We start from the raw sequence: 10,257 nt of genomic DNA on the forward strand, positions 1-10,257 counted from the left end.
TTTCAGACATGATTTTCTGCCTTTCCAGCATCTTGCAAGGTTCAAGCTGCCAGCCAGCCAGTTCCACAGAGCCTGGAAAAAAAAAAACACAAAAGTAATCAGCCACCCTATCTCAACTCTCCGACGCCCACAAAATCAGAAAAAAACAGTCTCAAGAGACCTGAAAATGCCCACAAATCAACAGGAAGTAGTCACGAGAGACCTTTCAACGCTCCATTCCCACCCATTAAAGACCCCAAACTCCCCAAATTTTTGTATCATTCTAACCCATTAAAGACCCTAAACTCCCCCCAATTTTTTTTTTGCAGATAGGCTAATATTTTATTTTTCCAGTGACAGTTTTTACAGCTGAGTATAAGTTAAAGGCCTGCTTGCACACCAAAGCCAGGTCCTTTGGGTGGTTCGGTCAAAGAGGTAAGGCCTCCAGCTGGCTCACAACAGAAACACCCACTCCTTGGCCCAGGTTTTGGAACTTTCCCAGCTCTGAGTTCATCAATAATCTCTTCAATATCCTTGGGTGTTAGGTCCTCATAGTAGTTGTCATTTATTTGAACCATTGGTGCGTTTACACAGGCCCCTAAACACTCCACTTCGATAAGAGTGAAGAGTTTGTCAGGTGTCGTCTCTCCAACCTTTATTCCAAGCTTTCTTTGAAGGGTCTCCAATATGCTGTCAGAATCTCGAAGCATACAAGGTGTAGTAGTGCAGACCTGAATGTGGTACTTTCCAACTGGCTTTCGATTATACATTGTATAAAAAGTTGCTACTTCATATACTCTCATTGGAGGTACTTGTAAAACTTCTGCCACCTTGTTCATAGCAGATATGGGCAACCATCCATTCTGCCTTTGGGCTAGATCCAGGACTGGAAGCACAGCTGCTGCTTTATGCCCTTCTGGGTAGTTTTTCACTATTGCCTCTATCCTCTTATAGTTTTCTGGTGTGAAATCAAATGGAGTATCTGGGTTATTCTCAGGAGTATCTCTATGCACAAATAAGGCTCCTCCGGCCCCATTTTGCACAGCTGTCTTATGCAAATTCCTTGTATGTCTTCCCCACAGAGCGGTGAGGCCAGCCGCTCTGGCCCGCAGCGCCAAGGAGAACATGGCGGGCCACAAAGTTCTCCAATCCCCGCTGCTCTAGGCTGATTGCCGACGAAAGGGTTGAATGTTACGATTTCAATCACAATATGGCTGACACTTCCAGGTTTCAGGGCCCCACATGTGCAGACAAGCCCTCGGCGTGACCCATGTGTGGCATAGTTCCATCATCTACATAGGACGCCGGTGCATGAGTCCTTGCGCGCATGCGTGAGCTCCATCATTCGTGTATAATGCAGCCACGTCGTCCCCTGTGCACATGCGCTAGGTGGCCTTTAAAAGCTCTTTTTCTCCCCCTCTGCACACCGACCTACCAAACCTGTACACCCCCACAATACACTCCTAAGTGGGCTGTTGCGTGTTCCATGTTTCCTTCTCACTCACGCCAGGTAATTTCACCCACTTTCACAGGTACAATGATAGGACCCAGTCATGGGTCCTGCCTGCCTAGGGAGTAGTATTGGGGCTTCAGTACTTTTTGCTTACGGATTTATTTTGGGGCAGTGACATTTGCATCTATTGCCATTCTTAAGGTCCTATATTTCTGATCTTCGAGTACAGCCAATTAGAATCCTGAATGATTTATATAGAAATAATAATAATAATACCTTTTTGGTTCTGCACAAATAAGGTCAGGTGTCTTATCTTATTGCAGAATTATTTTAGTTAATAAATCCATCCATTGACAGCTCTGGGCCTACTTTCCTGGTAATGGGCATTATAGGTAGCCATTTTGCCCCCCCCCCCATTCCAGGGAGTTCCCTCTTGTCTCAGCATTTCAACCCATTTTGGGCAGGGAGCACAGGACAACGTGTTCTTTTCTGTAACTACTTCAAGCTGACCTTGGGGCATTGTTATTAGGGCCCAAGAAGGCTGAAAGGTTAGTCAAAGGTAAGGAGGGAATTCAGGCAATGGGGCACTCATCAGAAGCATTTGGTTTGCTGGCTGTTGAAGGGACAGAACATTCACATAGGTCTACATCAGCCTTCAGCAAGTCCAGGGCTCACAGTCATTTGGAGCAGGTTGTACTCAGCAATTGATGCTTGGATGCATCTGCCAGCCAGGTGGAACCTTGTTGAGACAAGTCCAAATTAGGAACAGAAGTTAAAACTTATAAACGTAAAGGAAATTATTAAGTTTGAAGCATTCTGGCCCATATTGAAATCCATATAATAGAAAATGCACATAACATTTTCTATAAAAGGTATCTGTAAAACAACAGGAATAGACTCATTCCTTTGAGTCCTAGGTAAAACTACAAATTTTGGTTAGAAGCATGTACATTTTTCTTTTGTGCAGAAAGCCAGGTATGGATTGGACAGAGATGTCTTTGGCCCGATGAGAATCACCCTAAAGTCTATACATAGATGACAACCAAAATAAATCTAAAATCTTGAGCTTGTGAATGAACGATCAGTAGTCACCGCTCTGCCAGCATATCAGAACTACACCATAGAAGGGGAAAGAAATCGGAAACATTTTTAATATCTTAATCATCTATTTATATCTTTGTAACCTGTGTTTACATCTTAAATCATTTTCTGAGCCCCTCGAAGCTTATAAACTTTTATATCCTCAGACCTTTATAGATCTTAAAACATTTTTTATCAAGAGACCTAGTAGCTTTACAAAAAGCAAGGCTTGATTTTTATATATAAAATGAGCTAACACTCTGGCTACAGCCTTGTGGGAGGATCTGGTTGTCTGATGCTGCCAAGCTGGCGAAGTTATAGCAAGCGTAATAACCATCAATACTATCAGAGATCCCAGAAGGATAAATAAATTATACCTGAGTGTAGACCAAGCAGCTTCTGTTTGTTGTTGTTGTTGTTGGGGGGTTTTTTTTGTTTTTTTGTTTTTGTTTTTTTTTTGTTTTTTGTTTTTTGTTTGTTTGGTTTTTTTTTTTTGGATTTTCGAGACAGGGTTTCTCCATAGCTTTTTTTGGTTCCTGTCCTGGAACTAGCTCTTCTAGACCAGGCTGGCCTCGAACTCACAGAGATCCACCTGCCTCTGCCTCCCGAGTGCTGGGATTAAAGGCGTGCGCCACCACTGCCCGGCCCAAGCAGCTTCTGGATCTATTAAAAACGACAGGGACCAATTCATATACAGTTAGCAATACCCAGGTCTCCACGGCACTGGAGGCAGAAGTATCAGAAGAACAGCATCAGTCTTTGCCAGGCCCATAAGGTGACCTTTTTTTTTAAATTATTCTATGGAAGAGGGACATGGGGGGGGCAACTTACTTTGTCTCTGCAAAAGTGGTGCAATCAATTCTCCAGTGTCCTGCTGTTTGTCCCAGTCTGGGCAGGGTCCTGGCAGAAAGTGTTACATAGGGGCATCTTGCTCAGTGACCAGCATTGCCATAATTCAGGTGGAGACTTCATGGTTTTCCATAATCTTCTTTGGAGACCTTGGGTCACTGCTAGGTGTCTGTCTAATATAATAAGCTTTTTAATCATTATTTAAATGCCATATTCTGTGATCTCTGAAGTATGAGGGCTGTCTAAGAATATCTGATTAGATAAACTTTGTTTAAAGTTACTTGTTTTAAGTTTGACTTTGAAAACATATATAGGAGATTAAATAAGGCCTATCCTAGTAATTAATTATATCAGTACTTTAAGGATGACTGACTTATTTACTTGTATTTCCTAACAGTCTACAATAAGTTAGTAGCTTTCATAAAACTAGGACTTTACATTACATTTCTGTCAGGTTTAGTCTTTACAAATAATGATTTTGTATTGAAACTAATAAAGAAACTAAAATAGCCATTCTGAAGGTAAAAACAGAACAAATTTAAATCCAGCCGCTAATGCTGTCTCCTAGGAGGTCAAGGAAAAGCTCCCAAGGTGAAATGGAAACAGGAGAGAGCCTAGGGCCTATCATTGCCCTTGACAAGTTCTAGGGCACCACAGCCAATCTTTAGGGAAGGGCCACAAGTTCCTTTTGCCAGAGATAAGGAGGGTGACTCCCTTTGGAGGGAGCAAGAACTTTCTCCAAGCACCCTGAGGGAATGGGAGCTTTATCTGAATGCCTGACCTTGGGAAAAGGACTTCGTAGTTAAATTCGTTAAAAACGTGCATTAAAGAACAACAACTCAAAAAAAAAAAAGAATAACAACTCTTCAATTGACATTCCTTTTAATATACAGGACTCAGTTAATCCACATAACTTAAGCTTAACAAAGTTAGCAAAGACAAGGAGGCTAGATACACATTTTTAAGTCTGAATAGACCTTGAGCAAAGAGATACATTTGCAAGCCATTGGTTTTTAATATTTTGAATGCTTTGATCTTTTAATATAGTTTTTCATGTTGCGGTTTCCCCCATTAACAAAATTTTCCCCATAGTTATTTTACAACTGCAGTTATGCCAATGTTGTGAATCTCAATTCAAACTTCTGACAGGCAGGTGGTCCTTGACTATCCCTGTACAACCTCCAAAGGATTGAAACTCATGGGCTTAGAAGCTGTTCCAAGCCCTCTGTCAGACTGCTTAGGTCATTGTCTTGTAGCATCACGAGAAATGAACATCCCAGCTAGTGTGGGACCCAGAACAGCTTGGCCACACTGCTGCCATGACACCTACTAAAAACCAACTAAAAAGTCGGCCTGAGTTTCAATTTACTGGCAGGCAATACTGGGTTCCAGGAAAAGCTATAAATTGTCACCAACCAAGGAGGGCCAGTATCTAAAGGGAAGTACTGGACCACTAGATAAGATTAGATAAGATCACCAGACGTCCCTGAGCCCAGGACTCTCCTATTCCCCTTTTCTCAAAACCTCTAGACAAATGTCAACCAATCAAGGTCCTGAATCCTGAAAATCCCCTTACTCCAACCTCTACTTATGAAAAAAAAAAAAAAAACCTTGCCCCACTGTGGCTCAGGGTCTCTTCTACTCCATCCAGTGTCAGATGAACAGACCAAGGACCCGAGTTAATTCATAATTAAAAAGACTCTGCTTTTGCATTGGATCTGGTCTCTTGGTGGTTGTTTGGGGTCCAGACTCTGGGCACAGCATACTAAAGCCTGGATCTGAGATCCAGCGTCCTCTTCTGGCACTGATGGACAACGAATGCATGAGATACAAAGGCATATGTGCAGGCAAAACATCATAACATAGAATAAATTGTAAACCTTAAAAAATTATGGCAAAGAGTACAACAAAGATGAGCCAACAGGTGCTAGCAAGATTTTAGAATGTGTCTGCTCTAAATTCAAGGCACGGAAGTAACTGAATGAAAGCTAGAAACAATGAGCCGTTGCATGATATTTTTTTTTTTACAAAAATTTATTTAAATGTGCAACAGGATGACTCTTCATTCTAGCTATAGGTGGAAAAGGATGTTATGGCCAGGAACATAAGTTGTTCACCATTGTGTATAAAGAACAGCTTACTTTTTGCCAGTGTTCTTAATTCCTTCTGCAGCCAGAAGGTTATCCTTGAGGCTGTGGCTTTTAGCTCCCAAGTTTCTTCTGTTCTCCTCTTGGTTTTTGCCCCAAATCCTTATCTTCTTCCTCACCCACTTCTTTGGCCCACTGGTTTAGCTATTCTTGGGGTTTTATTTTGCCATTCTCTATGCCCAACATGGCACCTGTAGCACCTTGAATTAGACCAAGAGGTAAGCAGGGAAGGAGAAAGGGAAGTGGGAGAGGAGAGACTATTTTGGTAGTATAACTAAAGTCTCTTGTGGATTAAATGATGTTTCTACCTGGAGCTGTCGTTCAGTGGCATAGCACTTCTGTAGAATGCACAAGGTCAGGTCTCAGTACAAGAAAAAAAAATTAAAAAGTGAGTTAAGTTTCTAATTACAACTTTAAAAGTTGGATCTCCAAGAAGAGTAATAATAAATTCTAGCTACTAGTAACAATCCTCCTGCCTCGGTCTCCCAAGCAGCTGGGGTAATAGGCACATGCCACCATGGCTGAATGAAAGTCAGTGAGAAAAAATATATAACTGTGCTCATGATTTTCATATGTCTGTCTCTTTAAAGCACGATATTAGTTACTGTCCATGATTCAATGCGTTTTTATTCCTGAAAAGAACAGCTTAAGAAAGGAAGGGTTTATTCTGACTCACACTTTGGAGGTACATTCCATCATGGTGAGGAAGTCATGGAGGCTGACTTGAGGAAGATGCTCACAGTGCACCTGCAATCAGGAAGGAGGGAGCAAGAGATGAATACTGGTACTCAGCTTGTTTTATCCTTTTTTGAGAAAGTTGCTCACAGTGCATCTACAGTCAGGAAGGAGGGAGCGAGATGGATACTGGTGCTCAGCTTACTTTCTCCTTTTTATTCCATCCAGGATCCCAGTTCATGGCATGGTGCTACCCACATCCAGGGTGGTTCTTCTCTCTCCAATAAAACTTTTCTAGAAACACCCCTATGGACAGAACTAGAAGTGTGTGTCCATGATTATCCTAAGTCCAATAAAATTGGCAAAGCAGATTAGCCATCATAATTCCACCAATGTTAACTTGAAATCCAAGTTATGATTGGAAGTCATAACACTCTATCCCCATATCGGTTCATAGCCATCTTGTAACTCAAAATATTTTCACCCCAAACATTCCCATAATCTTTGATTGCATGAACACCATTCAAAATCTAAAGTCAAGATAGGGAAGGACACTACATACTCATTACAGGGAAATCCACCAAGAGGAGTTTACAACTCTAAACATTTGCACATTAAACACAAGAACACCCAAGTTTATAGAAGAAACACTACTACAGCTAAAATCACAGATTGACCTTAATACATTGATAGTGGTTGGCTTCAATATTCCACTGTAACAGTAAAAATAAAAATGCTGTGGGATCCCTGAGTAGCTGCAGTGGCAGAAATGCTGCAGGTCCCCAGACAACAGACAGTGGGCCATGTGGTGCCAGGCAGGGGGCAGCGGGTCTTGGGTGCAGCCAGTCCCAGGCAGGGATAGTGCACAAGACCACATCACAGGTCTCTGAAGGCAGCTGATCCTGGGTGGCGGGCCAGATATAGACAGATAGGCACACCATGCAGAGTGAGGTTGGATATTTATTTAGTGGGTTATGGAGGGGGAAGGAAGAAAGGGAGAACAGAGAGGCAGAGAGAGAGAGAGAAAGAGAGAGAGAAGGGAGAGACAGAAGCTGCCTCTTCGAGAGGGAGACAGAAAAGGAAGAGAGTCAGGCTGCAAGACCTGCCTGCCTCAGTAGATGGAAGGAGGTGGAGGGAGCGGGTGTGGCTTGTTTCTTAAAGAGACAGAACAGATCATTACACCCACTCTCAACAGTAGACAGATGATACAGACAAAAAATAAACAGCAACACTGGTGTTAAATAGCATCATAAACTGGGCAGTGGTGGTGCATTCCTTTAATCATAACACTCAGGAGGCAGAGGCAGGCAGATCTCTATGAGTTCAAAGCCAGCCTGCTCTACACAGTAAGTGCCAGGACAGGCTCCAAAACTACACAGAGAAACCCAGTCTCAAAAAACATAAATAAATAGATAAATAACATTCTAAATCAAACAAACCTAACAATATCTACAGAACATTCCACCCAAATATTAAAGAATAAACTCTCTTCTCAACAGCCCATGGAACTTTCTCCAAAATTAATCACGTATTGTGAAACAAAGTTCATTTCAACAGTCCTAAGGCAGCTGAAGTAGCACCCTGCATCCTAGCTGACCTCCATGGACTAAAGGTATATATCAACAATAGGGACAGCAGAAAGAATACACATGAAATCTGGCCAGTTTCACTAATGAGTGAAAATCAGGTCAAGAAAGACATCAAGAAAAAAAATAACTTTTTAGAATTTAATGAAAATGGAAAAAAACGACATACTCAAACCTATTGGACACAATGAAGGCAGTTCTAAGACTCAAGTTCAAAGCAAATAGCAATAAGTGCCTCCATCAAAAACTGGAGAGATCTTATTTTAATAAATTAATAACACATTTGAAAGTGCAAGAAAAACAAGAGGAAAAACACCCAAAATAATAAATTGGAAACAACAAGAATCATTGAAACAAAAACTTGTGGATTTTTTTTTGAGGGACTTTTGTTTTGTTTGTTTTTTTTTTAAATAGCAATAAGATTGACAAAGCGTTAGCTAAATTAACTAAAAGCAGAGAGAGAAGATCCAATGTAATAAAATTAGAGATGAAAAGGGAGAGATCACAAATACTGAGGCGATTCATAGAATCATAAGGATAGAATTGAAAATATGTATTCCACCCGGCCTGGATTTCTTGATATATACAACCTACCAAAGTTAAATCAGGATGAAATAAACAATTTAAACCAATGGTTCTCAACCTCTGGGTTATGACCCTTGATGGGGGAACATATCAGATATCCTGTGTATCACATATTTACATTACAATTCATAACAGCAGCAAAATTACAGTTATGAAGTAGCAATGAAATAATGTTATGGTTGTGGGGGTGGGGGCACCACAACATGAGGAGCTGTATTGAAGGGTTGCAGCATTAGGAAGGTTGGGAACCACTGATTTAAACCCATATCCCCAGTGAAATAGAAGCAGCAACTAAAACCCATTCATTCCTCCCCCAAAAAAAGCTCAGGACCAGATGGATCTAACACAGAGTGGATTCTATCAGACTTCCAAAGAAGCCTGTCAATATATCTCAAATTATTCTATAAAATAGAGATAAAGGAACGCATCTTCAATCTGTTTGTGAAGCCACTGTCACTCTGTTACCAAAACCACACAAACACACCCCCAAAAGAAAACTATATACCAATATCCCTTATGAACAAAAATGTAAACATTTTAAATACTTTCATTCTGCATACTTTAAAAAAGAAATATAAACGTATAATACAGCATAAAATAACCTTAAACTTATATTAATATACAAAAATCCATACCAGTGTAAAATATTTGAGACTAGTAGTTGCCTTTTTTAGTTTGAAAGTAGATTCAATAATCTACCCTTTTATCCTATCATTCCTATATCCCCCTTTCTCTGTTCAGAACAAGATCCCTGGACCTAATTTCCTTTGCTTCATTTCCTCCCTGACTATGACCAAAAACATCTTGTAACCAACTACTTTAAACAATGATAAACATTCATTGAATGACCAAAAACCACCCACACCACCTCTTGGGAATATGAATGTTGTGTTCTTAAAATTACTCCCTGTTATCTGGGAGTGACAACATCTTTAGGGAACCCTGAAAATTTTGAAATAAAGATCAAGTTCTGGGAGAACCAGCTGTTGTTCAGTCTCAGTGTGATGGGAAAGTGCAAGGCTTATCTGAAATACTGACAGGAGTCGTCTACGGGGCTGAACCGTCTTAGCTAACAGCTTCAAATTGTTCTGAGTAGTTTGTAGCACAAAGCGGATCTTTAGGGGGTGTTGCCCATTTTAGTGGTGTTTCCATAATCCAGGTAGATTCATCATTACGGAGTCCCAGCATCCTTTTGGAGACTTCAAAGCTTGCTGTTAGGAATGGTCATGGATCACTGCAGAAATCTTAGACATTTTAAATGTCATATCCAGCAGATCTCAGAGAGGTTAAAGGGTCACACTCTATTGAATACATCCGGGGTACACAAACTTAAATCCTAGTTACCACATTCAGACACAAGCCCAAAATTACATACAGGAAGCTAGATGAAGACTATTTCTAGAATTAGGAGTACTCTATATGACAATTAATATCACAACAGAAGATATATATATCATATACATTTATGTATATATTAATCTTATATATTTTGAGATAATATTTATACCTTAAGAAAAGCTTTAAAAAATAAAACCTAATGATTATGAGATCAGTGGCAATAAAATAGTTTCTAATTTGGGTTTCTCTTCTGTTCCATACCAGGTGGCACACCTGAGATGAGACAAAGATTTCTGAATTTTTCTTTAACAAAAACACTTGGGTTTAGAAGAGAGAGAGGCATGATCCAACTCCAAAGCCAGCTTAAATTTTAAATTTAATGGGGACAACAAAAAGACTATTTGCTTTATATGTCTGTAGAGAACAACAGAAACAAACATTTGGGAAGATTTATGAGATTTTATACTGTTGGAAATGTGATATAGCAATAGGCCAATTTACTTTTTCTTGGGACATTTTCTCTGTATTATTTGTCCTTTTTCTTCAGATGTCTCATTTGTCTAGT

General features: G+C 40.2%; 1 pseudogene; it reads right to left on the bottom strand.

The window, feature by feature from the left end:
- Positions 1–294: 294 nt before the first annotated feature.
- LOC142854565 (NADH dehydrogenase [ubiquinone] flavoprotein 2, mitochondrial pseudogene) lies at positions 295–1,157 on the bottom strand (annotated as a pseudogene).
- Positions 1,158–10,257: the final 9,100 nt, after the last annotated feature.

This window comes from Microtus pennsylvanicus, chromosome 7 (assembly GCF_037038515.1).
Source record: "Microtus pennsylvanicus isolate mMicPen1 chromosome 7, mMicPen1.hap1, whole genome shotgun sequence".
NCBI lineage: Eukaryota > Metazoa > Chordata > Mammalia > Rodentia > Cricetidae > Microtus > Microtus pennsylvanicus.